At 37.5% G+C, this 23,176-nt stretch overlaps 1 protein-coding gene across 1 annotated transcript in view; it reads right to left on the reverse strand.

Moving 5' to 3' along the window:
* LOC104019134 (N-deacetylase and N-sulfotransferase 3) overlaps window positions 1-23,176 on the reverse strand; it is a 355,872-nt gene that overhangs the window by 284,431 nt on the left and 48,265 nt on the right. Inside the window, exon 3 of the mRNA XM_009472364.2 lies at window positions 12,223-12,283. The gene's annotated coding sequence lies outside the window, so the exon portion shown is untranslated. The remainder of the gene's footprint in view (window positions 1-12,222; window positions 12,284-23,176) is intronic.

Here is a 23,176-nt window from a genome sequence, read left to right on the forward strand (position 1 = left end):
ATACTTGCCTACATTTATTACACGGCAGATATCAGGAATGCTTGATTAACAACATCTTCACCCAAGTACATGACAAAAAGCTTGTTAACACTATTTAAACATAATACTCACTTTATAAATGGGTTTTCTAAATAGGAACAAGATAATTTTCCCCTGCTTGTTCCCTCTAAATGGGGCAGATGCAGATCTCTTCAATAAGCAGCAATCCTTACACCCACAGTTCATCTAAAACATACGAAGTTACAGTTGTGCATGCAAAAACTTAGGAATTATACGCATGAATCTGTACAAGTCATACTAAAGTATTTAAAGATAAACTTCAATATTGATTTCCACAGTATACTTATTTTGGCTCTCTACTTTATGTGGATTTGGCAGACATAAAGCCTGTATCACTACTTTACCATTTTTTAATGCAACTTTAGAACATTTTTAGCATGTAAAAACAAAAAACGTCCCCACCTCAGTCTCCCCTGAAACACCCTGTGTAAGTGAACTCAAACCTGCTTAAATATTATGTATACATGAAACAGCAAGTACAGCTTTCTGAAACAGAAATTAAAGTCCTCCTTAAAAAAAAAAAATCACAACTAACAAAACCACTTTGCATTTAATGACTAGAACAGGATTTTTTTTTTGTCTCACAGATGACTATAAACAGAAAAACAGTGATCACCTGTGAAGACATTGTTACTTAGCTGGTGTCTTCTCAGAAGTGTATTACTTGGCACAGAAATCCTCTTTATACATCATAACTGGTTTAACTTGCAATTATTTAAACAAGACCCTTCTGTGAGCCCATTTCCTAAGCTGTTCAAGTAGATCATTTTATAGAAGCTAAGTTCATATTGAAAAAAACAAGGGACAGATTTTCACAACTATCTTCCTATATTCAGATATCTGTTTTAAAGACAGCTATCTTTCACCACTGTTTCCCTCAGTCACAAGTCTTGCTGATGAACTACCATGATTTGGTATCTCGGACTCCTCTTGTATTTGAGATCAGCTCTTGATCGTAGGGTTTTGGTGCTGCAATTCAACTGTGTCCTAGTTCTCTTTCCCTCTTATTTTGAAATGGGTTATTAGGCCTGTCTCTTACACAATAAGATAAATAATAGCTGTCGAGCTTATTGTATTTGAAGGTCATTTTTCACTCCACTTTCAACAATGTCTGTTCACAAGCTGACCAACATCTGTTGTGTAGAAACTATAAATTCTTTATGGGAAAATAATTGAATCACTAGACAGAGGAACACCAATATGAAATACATTGCCATTAATTCCCTTCCCCGCTTCCAAAGTTCACAATCTGCTGGGAGAGGTTTGTTAGAATGATGTATGTATTTAATTTAATCCAAATGGGAAATACAAGAGGTTCCAAAATGTTAAGCATACCATGGCCATTATTACCACATATTAGCTGTGATCCACAATATGACCCCACATTTCCCCAATAATATAGGGATTTCTATTTCTCCACCGTTTATTTTTCTTCTTCCATCTTAATTCACACATAGCTACATATATCTTCATTATACAACAGGCAGAATAGAACACCTTGTTCTCTGTCCTCCTGGCAGCCCCCATGACTGCTTTCAGACAGGCAAAGATTGGAGATCAGCGTAGGAAACAAGGTTCTATTACTGCTGTAGAACTTTACCCCTCAAGTCCCTGAGTTGCTTTTATCTCTTGAGCTGCTGAATAGGATGTGTGACAAGAAATTTAAGAACATTGGTGTCCTTTTATAATTAAATAAGCTGGGGAGATACAATCCATTAGGCCCCTAAGCACACTATATAAGCAACGATCTCCTAAGACTCCTCTTAGCTATGGATAACCATTCCAACATTCACATAGCACGTACCTAAATATGAGCCAAATTGCAACCATTAGTTCCATGACTTTTCACAACTGCTTGGTTCCAACTGGTACTCATCGTCATTAGTAATGAGGTGCACTCAATTTCTGGTTTGGATTAGCCAGCGTTCAGTTTCACGACATCATTTCTCATTACGTTTTGCTCCATAGAGCAAAGCACCTAGAAGTCACTACATAAATATAGTGATACAACCACATCTCATTATTAATTTTCAGGAGTTAAATTCAGAACTCCAGGAATCTCACTGCAGGACATGGGCATTTTTTTTAATGTCATTTTTGCCCCAGCAGTGACCAAATGTTCATTATCCAATATAATTCCACTCATCCTTTTCACTCCCTCCATTCAAGGCTGCCCACATTCCAACAGAATAAAGAAAAAGGCAGGTAACTGCAACTTTTCTCGTTGTTCAGGACTGGAATATATGCTCCATTATGAAAAGGAAGTAATTATCACACTAGCTGTCCACAAACTTCAGTTTTCTTTTCTCTAGTTTGTATAACTGCTCTGCACACTTACATTAATACATCCAACAAAATTTCAAGCCTATTTACAGTAGGTACACATACCTATCATCTATTTACTTCTAGTGTTTGCCTCCTAAGGTCCACTTTGTCTTCCGGCTGCACAGTAACCGAAAACCTCATCACAAAATGATCTATAAAATACAACCTATAAATACTCTTATTTAGAGGAAGACAAAGGAACATTCCATTTTCTCTTCCATCTTCTTGGATGGCACATTCTTTTTCTTGGACTACAAGCTGTATGTTAAAGACTACCCTTCATCAGGTTACGTGAAAGAAGTTTTTTGTGGACTGCTACATACTGACAATTTATTTCTGCAAAATAGATACTACTTTTCCTTCATGAAATAGGGAGAGAGTACCGCACTTAAGTTTGGGGTTTCTTTCCTCCCCTTCCCCAAACACAGTATGCTTTAGTAGAGATTCCACTTTAACATTGTTTAATACCTTTAAAGATACAGCTTTGCACTTGCAGGTTCCTACACAGAAACTGTCAAATAAAAAAAAAAGTCGGGGGGGGGGGGCAGAATTTAGCCATCACTAGCATCTCTCCCCCTAAAACATTCTATGGTTGCTACTGAAATAAAGCTGCAGTAAAACAATTTGGGGATTTAAGTTTAAGTCTGTGCCTTGAAGCCATTTTAATTAGTTAATTAACACTGTCCATTTCTCTTCTAAGCACAGCAGGAAAATAAGGGATTCTTTCCTAAATCCAAAAACCATCATTAAAATTCTTTCCCAAAGGTCTTTGCCTGAACAAGACTCCCAGACAGCTTCTTCACAGACAGATGTACATTAGTGCTTGGTAGCATATTTGTAAGTGTATCTGTCCTCAAGCGATGGATTCCCGACTCAGCCATTCATAATTTAAAACTGCCATTCGCACACAAATCATGTCAACATACAAATAAACACATGAAGTCTATTGCCCAAACTAACAGTAGTGGGGATTGCTCTTCATTTTTTTCCTAAAAGAGAGCAGCTTCAAGAGAAGGTAAACTGAAAATGTTATCAGCTGCTAATAGACATGACAGTCTGCAAGTGAATACAAGTCAAAGAACAAGTTACACTTGGCTAGCTTTGGTAAGGTTTGATCACAAACATATTAGAGGAAGACATTTATTTATACACACGGGCGCACACAAAACACCATTTAACTTGCTTTGAAAGCACATAAACAGATTGACAGCTTAGCTCCATATTAAAAAAATTGCAATATTCTGTTCTAAAAAGGAGTATTTGTGGAAACAAGTTCTAACAAGAAGTTTGTCACTAATTATGCTAGTCATGTACCATTTGGAGATGGGAGGGGTAAGGTACAGTAGTAAACTCTCAGAAGTACAGAACTCTGCTCCTACTATGCCAATAAGCCCAGTTCAAGGGCCCCCATTAGGTCACCTGGGCCTTTTTTGTTATCTATATACTTGAGATATGCATTAGATTTTTACTTTTCCACTCCTAAGAGTGTAATAAGAGAGTTGGACTGAAAATAACTACATGAAAAGCTGATATACAAAATTTCATGTCAAGTTTCCATTTAAAGCATATGCTTGTATTCCAGAGTTAAACAACAGAAAATCCAAACACTAGTCAATAATTTTTCTTTTTTAAACATACAAGGAAAAAACCTTAAATTTCAGCTATTTTTCCCCCTTTCCTAACCTGCCTTTCCCTCCAAGTCTAACTTGGATTTTGCAGCATTTCTAGTGAGCCTGAGAAAAAATTAAAACAAAAAAAAGTAATAAAATATAAGTAAAGAAAGCAAAATCAAGGTGTCTAACATAACAGCAGCATAGAGAGGATTTGGCTCAGGATGTAAATAACAGTTCTTCTAAGACTCATTCAGAGTAGCCCTGACAATACCACCCTTTGCTCTACATAGTTGTGAATAGTACCAAATCTCTCTCTCTCCCCCCCCCCCCCCCTTTGTCCCTCCCTTAGCAAGACAAGGAACTACCCACCAAAGGATTGTTCATGATCTTGAAGGTTGGGTTATTCCATGTTTGGATCAGACTTTCTGGAACTCTGTTAAAATAAGTTTCCAGACTGCTGGCACGCTGCTGCAAAACCAGTTCTACACAGAACACCACAGAAGACAAGGCAGGAGCAGCTCCAAACTCAGGGCCTCAAGTTTTTGAAAAAAAAAAAAAAAACCACAAAAAAAAAAACCACAAAACAAAAACAAAAGCCAACCAAAAACACAAAAAACCCACCCCAAAACAATAAAGGCAAGTCTACACCAAGCTTACTGTTCCCTGCCAGCATTTGAGCCAGTTAGTGAAGTTCCAAACATAAAATTTATATACTACAGGTTTCTTCACAAAATATCTTTCTCACCCCACCACTAGCATTACTACATACAGATTTGATGGGGTGGGGCTTGAGGGATTCTCCACCTTTCATCTGAATTAACTGCAGATATTAATTAACACAATATCTCCTCTAGCTTTGTTTGAAATACTGCTTTAGTTTTGTATGCTTTGTAATTCCTGTGAATTATATGTCTTTAATATAATAGAAGTAGAGCTATATAAACAAAACTATTACAGACCATATACGCAAAAAGTTAAAGGCAAAATGACAAAGATGAAACAAGGCAAAATGAATGAGAACTGGAGAAAGCAGGTATCTTTAGAGAAACTTTATCCTACAATACATTTAGCTTGCTACTCCAATAAAAGTGGTAGGCTACTCACACAGCTTTCCATTCATGTACAATAGCAGCACAAGGAGACTTTGTGTCTGACAAACAGCAAGTCTTTATGAAAAAAAAATTCAGAAATAAAAAAAATCAGAGATGGGCCCCATGATAGATGGAGACTTTTTAAAAAGATCTCACCACATAAAGGACAGTGGTAAGACACAGGCAATATGAGTTACGTTTGCAGAAGTCTCACTTTTTCAAAATTAAGGAAGTTAAGACAATGCTTGAAGTTAAGCACTTAATATAGATGGTTCCTCCAATGGTACCTGAAGAATGTGCCTTGCTCTAGTTTGCAATGTGGAATTTTATTAACGTGAAGCAAAGAAACTCCACAGTATCTGTGCTCAATTTAAACAGTCAAATAATGTATTTTGTGTGCAAGTCAAACATTGACAGACAAACAATTCTTAGTGAATATATGTAACAATGGATGAAGAAAGTTATAGATAGTATTTGATACTTAGAAAAAGTAAAATCCTGTATCTGAAGACTTGGCCCTTTTTTGTGGCAGGTACCTATCACATTCCAGGTGTCAGAAATATAGAAACAGAAGAGTTAAACCATGAAAAGCCGGAGTGAAGTGTTATTTAGGATCCACTTACCATATGTGTGCCAGCAAATCTTTCTCCTTTAATATTAAAAGAAAACATTTTCTGGAAGACCAGTGAAATACTTACAGCTTCAGAAGTGTGAAAGTTGGGGGGAAAAAAAGAATTCAAAGGAGTTAAAAGAACGTACTGTCACAGTTGACCAACAAAGCCTTAAGCATATCCTTAAAGTTTCATGTAATCCTTCTGATTTCAAGAGGCCTGTGTTTATTTTACTTGCTGTACTGGAAAATGAAGGGAAGACAACTCACAGGGCTTAACAGCTGCAGCTGGACCACTTGAAATCATAAAAAGAGGTCAGTAAACCTCAAAAGTGTCTGTATAGTTAGCTCCTATATTTTAAAAACCAACCCAAAACAACTGACAGGAAACAGCAGGTTTTAAGGTGAACATCACTGTAAATCATGAAGGAAAAAGCACAAGAAGCATGACCAGTTGATTATATTTAATATGCTTCTTTCTAATGAATCTGGTAATCCATAATATGGGATTAAACAAGAAAGTAAAGCCTGTCTTAAAAAGTTAATAACCAATGTAAACATATTGGGCCATATTTTACTGATTAGAATGACAACAGGAATGCAAATGATTATTTTTTAATGAACTTGCACAAATCCTTTAGATCCAGATAACCGTACTTTCTAAAATGAGCCTTAGAGCCCAGAGGGACCGATACACATCGGCTGCATCAGGATCTTGTGAAACACTTCTGGGTTGCATGGTATGAAAAAGCAAAGTGCCCAAAACATTGACTGCCAGAATTCCGAGAGATACCGAGCCAAGATCCCCATCAGGTAAGTACACCAACTGAGGACACAGCAAGGTTAGCAGGCCATCTGGCAGTCCCTGAAAATACTCGAAGGAGACAGGATATCAAGCCTTTTATGCTGTAGAGTGGGGGGGTGCAGAAATAGGAAAAAAAAAGATATATTTACAAAAATTAAACCACGATAAGCTCAGAAATAGTATTCACCTCGTGCCTAACGGAACTAATCAAATAAATGGTATCCCATGGATAAAACGCTAAACAGATGTACAAAAAAATCAAAAGATGCTTTGGGCAAATACTGCCGAAAGATGAAATAAGCCATCTAGCCAGAGGAGATTTCAACAAAAAAAAAAAAAACAAACACTGAAACGAGTATTGGACATCACTGAAGATACTGAAAATGCTCTGGGCTAAACTGTTCCATGCTTGCAGGAATGAACACAGCACAACTACCACTCCCTTCATATGCGTAGCTAGTACATAAATCAGTGACATCTTTCTTTCCTGAGGAATTTATCCAGTTGAAAGGCAGCCAGCACAAGGAACAAATAGCTTCCATATGAACACTGTGTCTTCCTCTGCCCAATTCTGAAGGGATTCAAAGGCACAGCATTTCAGACCCCACAGCGCCCCACATAAACACTGAAGAAATTTGCTGTGCCAGAAGGAAATTGGATAACATTATTTTGGCCTGTTCCTATGATGACATAATACAATCATTGAAAAAGATACAGTTTCATCCATTGTGCTTTCTCCTTGAAAACACTGCAACTGTTTTACAATCACTTATTTTGATTTTCTGGAGACCTAATCTGGCATACCTGGCTCCGCCTCAAAACACAGTGCTTGTTCATTGAGAAGGCAAAAACCTCTGAAGAGAGCTCTGAAAAATGTCTGTGTGCTCTATATAATTAATCTTTTAACCATTATATTCTCTTTGATATAGTATGACTGTCTCAGTAAGTTTCAAGTAAAAAAATTATAATATTTAAAAAGACTGAAACTCATGCTGGAACTGTCCTATACATTGAGTTTCTGGTCATTTTCCTCTGAAAACAAACAAAAGAATGAAAACTTTGTCTTTTTCATTCTACATCTTGTATTTACCCAGAAACATTATTACAATGACAATAACTTCTTAAAATATGACAAATAAAAATATTTATTTCAAAGTTGTGTTTGACATGAACTTTTTTCTAAAGTTTCAAAGTTAACTATTTAATCAGAGGAATTTTTTTGGTATTTATATAAATTCCTTCTGCATTAAGAGTTACAGATTTCTAAATGAAACAAGCCATATGTGAAGACAGACCATTACCATCAAATTTACTAAGAAATTAGAGCCTGTTGTGATTTAGGGTTAGAACTACAATAAATCTACAATTGTTCTTGCAGGTTTCTTCATTTTGTAATACATTTTTTCCTATTTTGCAGATTTTTCACCAACTAATAGAATAATGAAGCCCCCAAACCTACCTGAGCAGCTTTTCAAGCAACCAGCCATGACACTAAATCATATATACGTCAACTCACTACAGCACCAAGCATTTTGTCCCTCATCCTGCAAAGTACTTAAGTACATCGTGCTCAACTTTGAATTTAATGCAATTTCTTACCTGTTCAATCAGGATCATTCATATTCCAGAGAACTGACAGCAGCCTGTAGAACTACAGATTCTGTAACATTCATATTTAATTCTGCTAAATGCTACTTGTGCTCTAGAGAGCTTGAAGATCTGATCTTATACATAACAGTGAAGCTGCATGTCTACAACAGTAGCTACGTCAAATATCTTTTTTGAAATTATTTGGATTACGCTTTCTTTTGGTCACACTGATTTACTGATGAACACTTGCTTTAATGCAAAGCAACACTAGTGCCTATAAATGCATTTGATTGAGTGATAATTTATCTGAAGGGAGTCACAATCATCTGGCTGTAGACGTAAGAGGCAGGTGCCTCTCATCTCTAAGGCAGGTACCCCTAAACACATGCTAGATTCAACAGCAACCCACTTCTGCCTACCATCAGCCAAGATTATGCACATGAAGGTTAGAAGCATGCTCCCTGCTGATCAATCCTCTCCATTTTGTGAGACTTATTGTGCAGATAGAAGAGGCATAAAAGCCTGAAGCACATCTTACTTTTTCCCTGAGTCACACACATACAAGACTCAGGAAAAACTCGTATGGAGACTTGAGTATGGGTGTGTGTGTTTCTGAAGCTACTTTCAACAACAACCTAACACATAACAGGTGCATCAGCATAAATCAGGAACTGATTTATTATGGACAACAAATGGTCCTTCCACAACAACATTCTCAATTTATCATATTATAATTGAAGTGTGGCTTCTCTATAGCCAACCAATATGCCAAGCCAGATGGCATATACTTCTCAGAGCTCCAGACATTAGAAATCCTCAGCGCAACCTCTGAAGCTAACCAGATTGCTCTTAAACGTATCAGATTTAAAGAAAGAGTATGCATGCTTTTACAAACCCGGAGAACATAACTGAACTTCAGTTAAAATCAGCTAGGCTTAACCACGCACACAATACATACTTGTGATTTACTGGCAGTGAAAAGTTACTTATTTTAAAAACTGTTCTTGCACTCACTTGAACTTTCTAGTGTTGGACCCACCTTAGTTTAACATTCATTCAATCTATTTGCTCCTGCACAGTTATATGTTAGCCATAGTATCGTGCATTTGCCTCTCATTGAATGGATGTCAAAAATACAGAGCTACAAATAAAAGTCCCAATATTTAAAAACAGACAGATATGGCTAACTCCAGGCAGCATTACAATTTTTTTCTCCTCCAAGGTTTTGAATCATTGTCCCTCTGTACTTTAAACCGCATCTCTATTTTCAGCCGCTCCATCACTCCTCCACATGGGAGAAATGAGAAGTGTCAAGAGCCACTGAACACAGGATTTCCAGTTGCTCAGCACATCACTACTCAAAACAGATGTTCTTTTAATCATGGTGCACTGGGAAAACATCAATACGTTCAACAGCTTCTCTCTCTCATAATTTTATACCATTCTCATGTCAGACATAGCTCAAATACCTAAAATTTGGCGGTTTGATTTCTTACAAGAAATGTATCAAGTAAGCCAGAACATTTCCAAGGAAAACTGAACCTTAACACGGTTTACACTGTCAAAGAGTTAGATAACTTCATAATTCATAAAAACAAGTTAGAATATTTATGAGAAATTAGATGAAGGAATAAGACGACTCCTGAAAAAACCACACAGATCACATCTACTCTGACTTCCTAAGGCACTAGGAAAAATTATAGTAGCCTATCACCCTTCATTCTTCACTACTTACATAATAATCATTTTATATATATATATACACACACACACACCCCTTTCATACTATCAGAAGCAAGAACATTTCCTTTTCAGTGTGTATCCAGAATGAAAGAAATATCATTAGGGAGGAAAAAAGATTCCAATATACTAAGGGGGGGGGGGGGGGGAGAGGGAGTCTGACCTCTTAGCTCCAATTACTCAAAACACAAAGACCTTCAGGGTGATTTAGTCCCAGATAAAATTCCAATTATATTTAAGAGGGAAATAATGAAAACAAATATTAAGAGTATACAAATGAAGCAGCAACATGCCTGACAGATACCTCTTATTGACATCTACCCTGAGGGGCTGATGACCAACTTTTCCTCTACTCCCACAACGTGACACCTGCCAAATTGGCCGTCTCTGGCATTCTATTCCCCTACAGCAGCTCCTGCAGGAGCACATGCTATGAGCTCATTTTGTGTGTACTGGTCATAAAAAAAGAAAAAATCAGATGTTTCAAAAAGGAGAAAGAATGATTTAGAGAGAATGTATTTAAGCAAGGACAGTGTTTGAGTCAGAGAGCATTAAGCGGGTACCAAAATATTGTTTTAGTCTCAGCTGGTGAAAGGAGGAGGCGTGACATTTAATCCTGCTGCAAGGTTAGTACTACACACAGCAGCTGGCTCATACATCCTGTAGGACAGCCTGCCAGCACTTTGCTTGAAGATTCCCCTTTGCTCTAATATCAATCACAGAAAGCAAACACCAGCCAAGTACGTTTCTATTTTGTGCTCTGCTCTGTGCACTGGTATCAGTACTGATGTGTCACGTTTGGTTTTTGTTTGTTTGTTGTTGTGTTGGTTTTTTTTAAGGAAAAAAAAGACACAGGGCAGTATCCTAAGCCATTACTCTAGGTCACAATTCACAAGTTATGACAGTCAGATGACACAATGCAGTACCAGCTGAAGGATGATCAACAACTGCAAGAGAACCAGGTTAGACACTTAAGTGGCCAGACTGCAGCAGGGATGCCGCTAATTAGACATGGAAGGAAAGGATGCACTGCTCACTGTTTTGAAAATATGCCAGAATATAAGATACTACTTGGATGCCAGACTGAGGTTGGTATTTCTTCTAGCCACAGCAACAAGGTATTAATTTAGAACTGAAGTATAATGCTGCTTATAACGTTTAAAACATTAGAATAAAATTTCCATATCCTCTTATCCTAGTAAGCAGCACAAAAGGCTCTTGACTGACAGATCTGGCCCAGCCTTCTAACCTTCAGCAAGAGTGAAAGCTCTACAGTGTTGAAAAAAGAAAACATGCCGATTTGATAACAGACAACAGTTGCACACACTGTTCCAGCTCCACTCGGAGGAATTTAGAGAAGCTCTGCTTTTATCTGACCAAAATAAAGCAGAAGGACCAACACTGAACTTCATGTATTTTGCAGTACCAGCTCAATCTCTTTTAAAGCTCTCAACCTCTGTGTGTCTCACAAATCCCACAGGCTGATGATACGATGCATTCACCCAACATTTACTGTTTTATGACAGAAAAGGAAAGAATCTGGCTGGTCGTCTTAGTTTCTTGATAATATTCAAAAGAGTTCAGTTCCATGACCATGTTTCACCTGTTCTTTAGGATTCAGTTTATTCTACAATAAACCCCAGTAGTATAACAAGAACCTCAATATTACCCATAATTTCTTTTTTAAAGTTTAAAAGCTAAAGTTTTCAATTCAGATTGTGATTAGAAACCAATAAATTAGTATGAAAAAATTTGCAGAGATTAACACTACCTCAAATATTGTAGAAACATGGGAAAATGAAGAGGAAAGAAAAAGAAAAAAAACTTTCAGACATCACTCATAAAAGACAAGCATTCTTGCCATCCTGTTATCTTTCCATTGTTTATTAAATAGAAAAAGCACTGCAGCTCAAATCATCAGTTTACCGGGGGAGGGGTGTGTGTGTGTGCATTTTGGGGTTTGTTTGGGTTTGTTTTTTTTTTTTGGGGGGGGGGGAGCACATTAGGATTATTTTTGTTTCATTCTAGTCACTACAGATACTACCTGAGCAGAAAACAAATTAGTCATTAACTGAAAGTTGGTGACATACTGAAGAGCATTAAGGAACCACTCAAGAAGCATTTGTACAAGTTCATCAGATGTCCTGAGCCCACACTGCTTACTGGAAGAACACACATATCTTTATCAGTAGTTACTGAAAATACTTAAAATATTCACAAAATATCAGTTTTGTTAAGAATTATTGTATTCATAGGAGACATTTGCTCATTAGTCTAATAAGCATTTCATTCTTATAAGGGGGGGAGGGGGCAAACAGACAAAATTCTCCCCTGCACACAACATTTTAGTGCAAGTTCCAAAACTTACTGAATTTAGGATAAACTTACTGACACGTGTCACCTCTCATGGAACTGAGACGATCCAAGTGACTCAGCCTTCTTTAGCACTCTGTGTGAGAAAGTGAGAAACACCTCAACATTTTTCATATCCAGCCAGACATATAAGTACTCAACTAAAAAGAAACTATAAGCTGTTAAGTTAGTATCCACAGAAAGAGTGATTAATTATTTAATTTCAGTAAAGTATTAGTACTTTTCAGTAAAGTATTAATATTTTAAGTCTACCTTCTAAAGGCGACTGTAAGGATATGGTAAGATCACAAATCCATTGGTTATGAATCTAATTAAAATAATTTTTACCAAAATCAACACTAAGCACCTCTTTAATGGCTAAGCCTCCCAATGACAAATATCAAATTAGATTCTCAGAATTTTTGAACAAGGGTTTGAACCACTGCAATTATTCAATTTCTGTCTTAGATACCAGTTCTCATGTCCAAATTATTTTTACTCATTTGCAACAAAGATGTATTAGTACCAGCTTTAGCAAATTTCTCTCTGAAGCCTTAACAGCACCTCTTTACCCTAAAATTACCAGTGATAGTCTTGGTCCTCTTCCTCCTCTCTCCTTGAGAGGCAACCACAGGCTACTCTGCAGTGTACGTCTTTATGAACCAGTATTTAAATCTTTTTCTTTGAGGGAATTAATTTTTTTGCATGCCAACATTTTGACAGAAACAGGACCATATCTTTGCTTTCCTCAGCTAAAAACAAGGAGACTAAAATGGACTGACCCATCCAAACAAAACACACAACCCCAAGGAGTCACATTACAAATAGGGACTATGCAAACTTTCAACAGGACCCTCAGATGTAAGCCAATGAGTCAAATTTTACATTTGATAGCAGAACTATTCTTCCACTTTCGGGCTTTCATCCAGTAGAAAGACAGACTGGTAGAAAGCTGAAGTGGTATGAAAGTTGGTATCAGGATTCATTCTTACAAACTGGTGGTGCTACAAAGAATTTTGAAGCAAATACCTTTTAAAATTCAAGCACTTGTTCACACTGTGAACTCTAATCCCTGAGGAGTTTTGAAATCTTCTCCCATGCTTTTAAGCACAGGAAAAGTAGACCTAAAGTTTCTTCATCCTCAGCAGTGGCTATAAACAAAATTTTAAAGTCCATTTCCTCTGCTTCTCTTGTAGAGCCTGAAACCTTTTGAATCTGCAGACATTTTTATGGGCAGAAGCAAGAGCAAAACCACTGTAAAATGGCAGAATCATTCTGTAGCTTTCTGTTTGTTATTCAATCCTAGCAAATAAACCCACTTAGCAAGTGCACTGACTCTCAATACTGGATAGAATTAACTGGTATTAAATACAAATTTTGAAAAAGTCTTCCTGTATTTTCACATCAACTAAACTTTGTTACTTATAAGCTCATGAACTAAGAATCCACTTGATTCCCCATTTTCAGATTTGGTGGTAACACTTTCCAGAATCAGCAACACACAGGCAAACTGATGAAGAATCCCTGTTTTGGGTAATAATTACAGTATCCTCATCAGCACTATGGTATAAACATTACGTTATATATGTATAATATAATTTTTAAAGGGAGGTATATTAAAATGAGAAAATACATGAGGGGAACATGAACAGGAAAACAAAAAAGAAACATATTTAGAAGCAATGTGAAGATTCTTAAAAGAAATGGAAACAAACCAAAGGCATAACACCTCTCAACAAGCACATGAGCAAAATGAAAGGAAAAGCTGCAGCATGGCTAAGCAGGTGAACACAAAAAAAAGAAAAGAGATAGAAAGCATCCTCTAAAAAAGCTGACAAGTATCCCACGATAAAAAACAGAAAGGATTGTGAACTTTGGCAGATTAAATATTAACACGATGAAAAGTGGGTTTAAGAAATAATTTGCAAGCAGCATAAAAAATAATAATGAATCATTTTTTGGAAGATATCAGAGTAGGAAAACTTCTGAGGAGTCTCTATAGGAAATAAAGACAAAAAAGGAGCATTCAGAAGATAACGCTGCAGTATAAAACCTTGTGAAACCTTTATACGAGTTTATGGTGAAGGAGTGTGACAACTTCCCATACTGGAGCCCTTCTCTAATGGATGTGTTGGTAGATGTCCTAGAAAAAAAAACAACTGACAAAATGAACAGCAACAGATCACCCAAGTGCTCTTCAGGAATTTAAAGCTGAAATAATAGAAATGCTAATTGTGGAGTGTAACCTCTCACTTCAAAAACCACTGCAGCATTTCAGAACCAGAAGGTAGCACAGGAGGCATTTTTCAAGAAGGGCTCTACGGGAAGTCCGAGGAATTACACACCAACAGCCTCATGCCCACACTGGGTACGGCACTACACATGAGAAATAAATCTACTGAGGGAGAACCAACACAACTCTCATTAGGGGAAGTCACATCTTGTAGATCTTTGTTCTTACATAGATCCAGTCCTTTGAAGTACATGAGCATGTGATACCTGCCTGGCACAGTCTACCTCATTTTATAAAAGGTACTGCACAAAATTCCTTTTCAAAAAGCTGTTACAGAAATCAAGCAGCCATGAATTAGGAAAAAGGCTCCTCACACAAATAAGCAGGTGACTTTAAAAGAGAAAGTAAAAGGAAAAAGGAAACAGGTAGTCTTCACGCTGGAGACAAATAATTTTTGGAGTTCTGCAGGAGACTCTGCTCCACATTCCTCAGTTCAACAAGCTTCATAAATTGCCCAAGGGAAAGTGTATCTAGTTTGACAAAGTGTCTGCTTATGATATTTGATTGTTTAGGGTACTAAACTAAAGGGATATTTGTGAAGAACTGTAGAAAGACACTTGTGACACCAACTGACAGGAAAAGATGTGGTAAAGTCAGTGCAGACAAAATGGAAGAGATAAAAAAATATAATCCCAAAGTCTGAACCAACCACTACTGAATGGAAATGAGGTGTTCATACCATAATGGATAACTCCACTGAACGCTAAGCTGTCATTTCATTAGCAGTCAAGAGATAAAATGAGTGAACATTAAGAATTATTCAGAAGGAAAAAAAACCAAACCTATCATTATGCTACTGCATAAATCCATAATGTTCCTGCATATTAAATGCTTTTTGTGGTTCTAGCTCCCAATCCACTCTCTCTCAAAAATGATGTAACAGAACTTGAAAGAGAAACAGAGAAGAGCAATTAACTCTATCAAGCAACTTTTAGAGCTGGACAGATCAGGACTTTTTAGTGTAGAGAAATGATATGACATATGGTATGACAACAGTTTATAAGCAGCATAACAAAGCCAGTGACCACTGTTCATTGTTTATTTGCTTGCTGATATCATTGGATAGTCCCTAGTTCTTGTATTGGAGGAAACAAAGATGATGCTGCCATCCACCACAGCATACTTATACTAGGACAAACAAACACCTGGTCCAAATTTAGCACACTAAACTTGCATTAAGATTTCCTGGGCCCTCATTGAAGGGCTAGGAAAACATTCTGGGAAATATCAAAGTATATTTCTGAAGTTCTTGAACTCTTTTTTTCTAGACATCTGCCAGTGGCACTGTCCCTGCTCATCCCAAGTCCTACTGTTCATCACTATCACAGATGAAGTTCTAACTGGACCTGGAACAGTTGTTTCTATATCCTAATGTAGGATTAATTATTTGTCTCACAGCAGCTAAAAATGAAAAATATACAGCGCATTACGACAAATTTTCTGTCATTCTTTGTATGACCTTAGCATCTAGTTTCTGAATCACTGCTTAGAATTCCAGACATACACATCTTTATTACCTCATTTTACACTTAAAAACCTTCAGAGAGAATACCGATTATTCTGAAAGGTTACAGCTGTTTGAAGAAAGCTCATAAACTGAGGTTCTCCTACCTAAAGTATTACTTTAGCACCCCTACACCCTTTTACATTCTTAGACTGCAAGATTTAATTTAACTATTTTAGAGACGCGTATCATTTCCTGTTTTTTTTCTCTTAACTATTTTCTTTACTATTATCTTTATTCTTGCCATCTGCTGACACAATCCATAAAGCCAACATAATTCCACGTTCTAGTTATAAAATACAAACCTTGATCTTATCTAAGTTATAACAGAACACCTTTTATTTTGTACTTACATGAAAGCAGGTTCATAGCAGTTTAAAAATTGTAACAGTCAGCTTTATTCAATCTACATAAACAAAGAAGTCACTAATGAGAACTTCATGAACACATTGGATTTTATTTATGGTGCTGTATCAGTGAGTAGTTATATACTCCAGGAATTAAGCTTACCAAATTCTCACACTGAAGCTATAAATAGACACCCAATAACATTCTCTTTAAATGCTTCACCAGTTCACATCCCAACCTGGAGTGAGGTTACTTTAAGTAACATTGATGAAAAAGCAAAGATAAAAGACTCGTGCAGCTAACACAGAGCTACTTATCTTCAACAAAACACCTACTTCAAAAAAGCAACTAGAATCTACCCCTGTAACACTAAGTTAAAAAAAAAAAAACAACAACACAACAAAAACACCAAAACCAAAAAAACCTAACCCACAACAAACCATACAAAAACCAAAGCACAAACACTGAGCATGGGCATTTTCAGTACCTAGCAGATGCTTAAGTCTCTGCTTCCAACAATACAAATAGCTATTCAACATAAACTACTGATCATTTGGTTGTCATATTTTGTATCTTACAATATAACACTAGAAAATATCTCTGCCACTGGGTTCATAACAGAAACACCAGGTAATTTTATTTTCTGTTAAACTGAAAGTCTAAGAAAGTAACTGGGAGGTAGTGAACAGTACCTGCATTTCTGGAAAACATTATAATTTTTAAAAGAAATTTAAACTCTTCCAGGTTGTTACGAAATATTTCTTTTCAACATGAATACCGACAGCAAATCTTATGCTTCTATTGATAAAAAATTTTTTTCTATGTATAACCTTTCAAAACAAACAACAAATAAATATTTCTAGAAATGAAAGATGGTAGCCTTAGCTCCGTGAGCACAGAAGAAAGGAAGGAAATAATTCACTGTTTGTGCAACCCACAAATGCCATACCATGTGTTTGGTTAAATCCCTCCTGAACTCCCCAACAGCGTCTCACCGAGATACAACTGATAATGTCTACAATAGCTGCAATCTCTTTTCCTGATGTTTCATCTATTATCATCCTTAAATCCTTTGTTCCTTTCATTATAAGATATTCTTACTACCCTAAGCATGTTACTGTGCACTAAGCAAGAAAGTCTGCTGCATAAGTAGTGCTCAGGGATTGTCAGTTGAAGGACAACCAATTCAAACGTGTGACTGCTCACTAAAATCACAACAGGCAGCAAGCACGCTGTCAGAAAGGGTAAAGAGAACACCTCATTTAAAATCATAATCATGGTGCACCACTCGCCAAACTTTACAAATTGCAAAAAAATAATACTAAGACTTTAGACTGGGTCTAGGTAAAAGTTCTTTCCGCCCACTTCCTCTGTGACAGTCAACTGCTTTGACAGAACTGACACATCAGTTTTCCTAACAAATAAATAAAAGTGCTTTCAAATGAATACTTGTGTGACAAAATGGATTTTTAAACTGTCCTCTAAGTCATGCTGCTTGACCAATAATTACATAAATATCGAAGAGAGACATTGAAGATTCATGTTACCCACCGTAACAAATACTAGCATGTCAAAGGCACTGGCAACATACATAGCAAGAAATCAGGCAGCAAACACAGGAATACTGCATAACAGCCATCTTCACATTCCATGGTGAAACCCTATTTAAATTACCACACATGACATTACTAATGCAGACTCCAGTCTCAAAAAAAAAAAAAGGAAGCCTGAACCTTTGTAATATCTATCCCTCTTTGCTTAGAAAAGATACAGCTTAACTTCCACACACAAAAAAAAAAATTTTACTTCACTGTTCTGGAAGCCAAATACTCTGCTGCCATGCTGTCATGAGGAAACAGCAGTTTGTAAAAACATTTAAGGGAACTAGAAGTCTTATTATTCAGTCTTTTTGCAATGGAATAGAAGACTTGAGTCATGTAATTTTTTTTAAAGTAATTATGTTTATGAACACAACACCAAATTACAAGGCATGACAGACACAATAAATATGTAAGTAACAGGCTGTAATTCAAAAAGGTCTTAAGCTGTTGCTGCTTTAGGTGTCATTAGGACTATGGTCAGAGTTAACATGTATGCTAAACACCCTCCAGCTGAACTTTGCTGATATTTGAAGGTTTCACAGACAACCTTCGAAATGTAGCTTGCTGCAGCAGTAACAAGTGCAGCAGCACTTATGTATGCATGACTCAAGATGGAGGCCACAGGGACATTTATCCTGATCTGCTTAACATGCCAATAAAGAATAAAACCATTCTTCCCCAAGTTGGGAATAAAAAAAATAAAAATAGTCAGGGTTGCACCTTTTTTCTCCATAATGTTTCAATGGAAGCAATCCTGAATTGCTGAAAGACTTTTCATTCTCAAGCACACTGTACTCTTGATCCTCCCATTCTGTGAGGAAAGAGCTTTGACACTAAAATTTAAGAGATTCGTGCCCAGCAGGTGATGATTACAGTGGCATGAAATGTAAAAACCACAATACTGAATTGTGAGCGGTGTTGGATCAAATTAAAAACAACAAAGCAAAAAAAATCCCACACAAGCTATACAACTCAACCCACAACCCATACACATGAAAGTGTTTGTTTGAGCACAAGAAACACTCTCAATACCAAGTTCTTTCCAACTAAACATCTAAGACCCACTGCAGGAAAACTGCCTGCTCCCACTCCCTGACAGGGCAATTCAGAGGTCAGCTGTGCATTACAAACATCTAGCAATGACCAATCTTTGATTAAAAGAATAAACACATTAAAACCCCCCACAATTTGGATAAATGATTGTAAATAAGTTTGATACAGTCAGGCCCTTGCTAGTAAGAGGTTTGAGCACCCACAACGTGCTTCCTGCACTCCTCACCTGATACTTACCAGCCACAGCACTAATCATTATAGAAGTAAACGAGTTTCGTGAAGTAAAATACTACTACCCAGTAATTCAACGAAGGACTTTATAATCGCAGCTGCATAAATTCAAAAGTTCCCAACTTCTATGGAACATTATTTGTCTTTAAAAAACTTCATTGCTAAATTTCAGTGTCTGGACCACAGGCTAGCAAGGGTTGCTTGGGTTAAAATGTTTATCCTCCTACTTAAAGTCAGCAGCAAAGGCAATTATTTACTGTTTAACATTTTCCTATAGAGAACCACATTGCATGTGGCACTGCCTTTAGGATTCTGCAGTAAAGATTAATTAAGTACTTCCAATTCCAATGTATCAAGCTTCTCGAAATTTGTTTCATTTCCATTCTTCCCTTTGCACAAACCTATCAAATTTTGCCCAAGCCACAAAGCACTGAACACTAAAAAATGCAATTCATTTATTTTTGGACAGCATGAGATACCTTCAATTTTTACCTCATTCTACAGCACACGCTGAGCCCACATTTTGTTTATATGACTGAACCACCACCTCCCATTAATATGAAAATTCTTTATGAAGTATAGCTCTTCTTATTTTTTGGTAATTCTCAATACCTTCTGCCCCACCCTAACCCCACAAATACACTGAAGTTTTAGACCAGATTGTTTGGTGGTGGTTGGTGTTTTGTTTTTGTTGGTTTTTTTTTTTTTAACTTTTTTTTTAAATTCACTTTTTTTTCCCCCCTCTTGTTTATAGGTTCCATGCATACTCTTGTAATTATTTTTAAGTATTCCTGAATGGTGGCAAACTTTATAGCATCTCTCACTGTTTAAATAAGAGCCATTAAAAATAGTAGCAAGTGCACATGGTGTGCCTCACGGGTTGCCCAAGAAAATGTCACACACACTCAAGAAGAAAACCCCGTTAAAAATTCACGTTATTTGCTCTTCTTTAAAATGTTTCACATTTATGTTCTTCCAATATTTTGTCTGAATAATGACAACAGCACTTAGCTTGCAGTAAATATTTCTGCTACCCAGTATTAAATATTTGGGCCACACAGTGCAGTATTCTATCTACAGAGCAACAGCAAGGTTGGTTTGGAATTTAGCTGTATTCACCATTAAAATTAGAAGAATGAATATGTTTCAAGTTAGAACAAAATTCTGTCGTTGTTGTTGCTCTTCTAGAGAGAAAGTGTAGTTTCTGACTTTAATTCTAAATTGAACTACTAAGAAGGATATTCATGCTTTATGATCCTACAAAGAACAAGCATACACAAAAAATAAACAGTACCTGATGCTTCAAAGGAAAACCAAAATAAAACAGAGTCTCACTAAGAAAAAAACCAACAGGTTGAGTTTTGCAAGTTTCTCTACACAGTTACAGATAAGAAGGTATTTTTCTCCCGGACATTTTCTATATTCTTATAAACTAGCCACATGCCTCAAGTAGTTTCCTGCTTTTCCTTAACTTAAGCAGCTCTAAGTATTCAAAATTGTAAAATTAACCAGACACATTAATAATTCAGCCATGGAGACACGAAGCAACAAATCCCACTACACAACCACTCTGTAAAGCCCTCGTCACCAACCTCCAAGCGCTCCACAGGAAAGTGTTTGGGATCAACCCGCTCCACCGCTGCCTTCACCCTCCATGCTCTGTTCCGTCCTTCTACAGCACACGAAATGGGAGAAGCAGCTCCCCCTTTTCACCCTCAGAAGGCAGCACTAACGAAGCCAAGGCATGCTTGCTTTATTGCCCTTCCTTGATTAAGTACTCCCCGGCACCTGCTTTTCCCTCTGGGGTCCTCATATCCTTCATGCCCCTTTCCTGATCGATCGTCCCTCAGGAGCATTATCTATTACATAAACGGGCATCTTGTCTCTGCCACGTCCCAACAACATTTGCACCGGGTCCGGTCAGGAAAAGTAGTGACCAGTCACGCCTTTTCAAAGAAGCAATGGCCAAAAGGCATCTTGTTGCTGCATGTTCTCCTCACAGGCCAGGTGCTGAGAATTAAGACTCATCAGCTTCTCTCAGCTCACCTCTCTCTCCAACCAGGACCCACTTCCCATCTATTTTTGCCCTCTTTATAAATGTCAAGATAACGTTTTCATCATCCCCACAGCTCGAGCGACCATTTTATTCCCTCTCTCAGTGCAGGAAGGCGTCTGCTCCCCGTGCCTTCACCTCAGCTGACTGCCCCGCCTCCGCAAGCGGCCGTCGGCCGTCGGGCGCAGCGGTGGTGCCGCCCCAAGATGGCGCCGGCAGCGCTGAGGTGAGGCAACGGGGAGCGCCGGCCAAGGCCTCGCGCCACTCCCACCGCCTTCCGCAATTTGGGAAAATCAGCTCTCATAAAACGTGCCCCAAACCCCCACCTAAGGGCTTGAGGCACAGGTTTGGTTTTTTTTTCCCCTCTCCCAGCTTTGACAGACGAGCGGTTCACTCTGGGAGGCCTAGCACTTCTCTCCCTGTGCCCTGAGTTGCTGTGGTATGGATGCTGAATTCCCCCCTGCTGAATTTTAAAGCCAAAAGGCAGCCCAGCGTGGTGGTGTAAAGCAAGCCTGACGTTTATGCTAGAGGCAGGATACAAATACCTCCTCCCCGTCTCTTAGTAATTACAATTCTTATATTAGGGATGCAGGTTTTTAAGAGTTTCTTATATAAGAGCTCATACTTCAGAAAAAGCCTTTTTGGGCATGCAATTTCTGGGCTTTATTGCATCTTAACTTATGGAAGGTACTTAAAACAAGAAACATCTACAGCAAGGAATGGAGAGAAATACCTCCTCATCATTTGTAATGTAAAATCTACATATCAAAACCAGTAATGGCTTCGATGTCCCATAAATTCTCAAAAATTATATTTTATGGGGGCATCAATAAACAGTCCGCTAAATATTAAACAGAATACCCTAATGCTGGTTGTTATAATAATGTAAAACTAGAGTGGTGTAACCAGAGACGGACAGATGTTTTGCTTTTCTTAATAACCCATCTACAAGAGACTTAATGGCAAGAAGAAAGCAACAAATCAAAGAAGTCCAATCCATAGCTACAGGCAAATGAGTCGCCCTTGGTGCCTAACAGATAGCCAGCCGAATCAGCTTTGACACCAGTTCACCATGTTAATCATGAAAAAAAGATGATTATGGAACAGCAACACTGCAGAGCCACACATACATTGTGTGACTAATACAGCAAAGCCACAGGATCTTAACATTTAACTGAGGCTGAAAAAGAGCACTGCATTTTTTTTCATTAGCTGAGGGCAGGTTATACAATGCTTAGTCATTATTAAGGAGGCACCTTCTTGTTTGCGATGTGCATTTTATGATCTAAGTTGCATCAAAAGATGTAAGCAGATTGTTTTTAGATGAAAAGCATTTCCATCTGAATAAATTATAACTGTGCCTCTGATAATAAATACCCTTCAATAAAGCTCCTGTGTAGCCAGGCAAAACAATGTTATAATAATAAACAGTGAAGAAAAGTCATAAGATTAGTCTTTTTCCATGGAGTGAAAGTCAATGCAAAAAGAAACTAGGAAAAATGTGGGCTACAAATTAATCTAAGTGACTAGCGACGCCAATTCTTTACTTCCTCAGGAGTCTGCTATGTAACAAACAGGAAGAAAACAACAGGCATTTGGGACTTTTTTAAACAGCGTTTTGGCTACAAGATAAACTAATTGTCTTAGCGGGAAGAGACTACTCTTTCTGTGAGACTGGACTGTACTTGCAGCTCTGCTGGACGCAGTGGGAATTGTAACCATGGTAGTAACACAGCTCTTCTCTCAATGTACTAGATCACATCAATTGCCTTTTCAAAGCATTGAAAAAACCCCTCAAGGCAAGTCTCCTTTCTCGCTGAAATAGATGGACAAGCGTGGGGAGGTAGACAACATGTTGACAGTACAGTATTAATCTTAGCACCGAGGGAAAAGGACAGATGCACTCG

The sequence above is a fragment of the Nipponia nippon genome, unplaced genomic scaffold (genome assembly GCF_047370975.1).
Source record: "Nipponia nippon isolate SJK-2023a ecotype South Korea unplaced genomic scaffold, ASM4737097v1 scaffold_6, whole genome shotgun sequence".
Taxonomy (NCBI): Eukaryota; Metazoa; Chordata; class Aves; order Pelecaniformes; family Threskiornithidae; genus Nipponia; species Nipponia nippon.